The following is a 2,530-nucleotide window of genomic DNA, read 5'->3' as shown; positions in this document are numbered from 1 at the left end:
AAATTAATTTGGGTCATGATACCGGTGTCCATGCCTTTCCAATGGTATATCGCAAGCCCCATTTGGGCAATGTTGGCCGAAGTTCAACCAAGCACACGGGAAAGTTCAAGTCGAACAACTCAGTAGTAAAATTGCAAAAAACGCAATTTCATCACGACCCGAGAGCAAATTCCACCAAAGAGCGAGATTCCTATTTAAAACTGGCATTTAGTTGCTAAAACCGTTTCTAGGCTACATGTGACGCCCCCGATTCAATCGTACACTAATCATACACGCAAACATGTACGATCAAGATCAGGGACTCAAAGGAAGATATCACAACACAACTCTACAAATAAAATAAGTCATACAAGCATCATATTACAAGCCAGGGGCCTCGAGGGCTCGAATACAAGAGCTCGATCATAGACGAGTCAGCGAAAGGAACAATATCTGAGTACAGACATAAGTTAAACAAGTTTGCCTTAAGAAGGCTAGCACAAACTGGGATACAGATCGAAAGAGGCGCAGGCCTCCTGCCTGGGATCCTCCTAAACTACTCCTGGTCGTCGACAGCGGGCTGCACGTAGTAGTAGGCACCTCCAGTGTAGTAGGAGTCGTCGTCGAGGGTGACGTCTGGCTCCTGGGCTCCATCGTCTGGTCGCAGCAATCGGGTATAGGAAGGGGGAAAAGGGGGAGCAAAGCAACCGTGAGTACTCATCCAAAGTACTCGCAAGCAAGGAGCTACACTACATATGTATGCATTGGTATCAAACGGAATAAGGGTATCATATGTGGACTGAACTGCAGAATGCCGGAATAAGAGGAGGATAGGTAGTCCTGTCGAAGACTACGCTTCTGGCCACCTCCATCTTGCAGCATGTAGAAGAGAGCAAAAGGTAAGTTCACCAAGTAGCATCGCATAGCATAATCCTACCCGCGATCCCCTCCTCGTCGCCCTGTTAGAGAGCGATCACCGGGTCGTATCTGGCACTTGGAAGGGTGTGTTTTATTAAGTATCTGGTTCTAGTTGTCACAAGGTTAAGGTACAACTCCAAGTCGTCCTGTTACCGAAGATCACGGCTATTCGAATAGATTAACTTCCCTGCAGGGGTGCACCACATTTCCCAACACGCTCGATCCCCTTTGTACGGACACACTTTTCTAGGTCATGCCCGGCCTCGAAAGATCAACACGTCATAGCCCTACCTAGGCATAAAAGAGAGGTCAGCACGCCGGTCTAAATCCTATGCGCGCAGGGGTCTGGGCCCATCGCCCATTGCACACCTGCACGTTGCGAGGGCGGCCGGAGAGCAGAACTAGCAACCTCCATTACAAAGGAAGTTGCGTTACGCGGTCCAACCCGGCGCGCGCCACTCAGTCGTTGACGTCACGAAGGCTTCAGCTGATACCATGACGTCGAGTGCCCATAATTGTTCCCGCGTAGTTGGTTAGTGCGTATAGGCCAGTAACCAGACTCAGATCAAATACCAAGATCTCGGTAAGCGTGTTATTTTGAAATAACCACGGACGCCGACCAGGGCCAGGCCCACCTCTCTCCTAGGTGGTCTCAACCTGCCCTGTCGCTTCGCCATAATGATCCACCCAGAGGGCCGTCGGGATAAAGGTCCTATCAGCCCCCAATCCGTGAATCACTCGCGGGTACTCCTCGAGCCGACCCGTCTTTTGTCACAACAAGTATCATATATAATGTATAAGTATATACCCGTGATCACCTCCCGAGTGATCACGGCCCGATAGTATAGCATGGCAGAGTGACAAGAATGTTGGGCCATTGATGATAAACTAGCATCCTATACTAAGCAGTTAGGATTGCAGGTAAGGTATCAACAGCTATAGCAACAATGACAGGCTATGCATCAGAATAAGATTAACAGAAAGCAGTAACATGCTACACTACTCTAATGCAAGCAGTATAGAGAAGAGTATGCGATATCTGGTGATCAGGGGGGGCTTGCATGGTTGCTCTGGCAAGAGAGAGGGGTCGTCAACACCGTAGTCGTACTGGGTAGCAGCGACGTCGGTCTCGATGTCTAGCGAGAGAAGAGGGGGAAGAATCAATAAATATTAAGCAAACAGATGCATGGCGATGCATGACATGACAAGTAGTGGTGCTAGGGGTGCCCTAACGCGGTATGAGGTGGTACCAGTGAAGGGGGAAACATCCGGGGAAATATCCCCGGTGTTTCGCGTTTTCGGACAAATGAATGGAGGGGAAAAGTTGCGTGTTCGCTATGCTAGGGGTGCATGGCGGACGAACGGGCTGCATATCCGGATTCGTCTCGTCATTCTGAGCAACTTTCATGTACAAAATTTTTCCATCCGAGCTATAGTTTATTTTATATTAATTTTAAAAGATTTAAATTAATTTTAGAATTTATTTAATTAATTTAAACCAACATTATCCAGAACAGTGCACGCTGACGTCAGCATGACGTCAGCAGTTGACCTGGTCAACCTAACATGTGGGACCCGTTCGTCATTGACTAGACTAACTAAACATGATTAATTAGTTTAATTAGTAGTTTAG

This window comes from Triticum urartu, chromosome 1A (genome assembly GCF_056163025.1).
Source record: "Triticum urartu cultivar PI428250 chromosome 1A, HENAU_Tu73, whole genome shotgun sequence".
Lineage (NCBI taxonomy): Eukaryota > Viridiplantae > Streptophyta > Magnoliopsida > Poales > Poaceae > Triticum > Triticum urartu.
Note: the sequence above shows the minus strand (reverse complement) of the source record.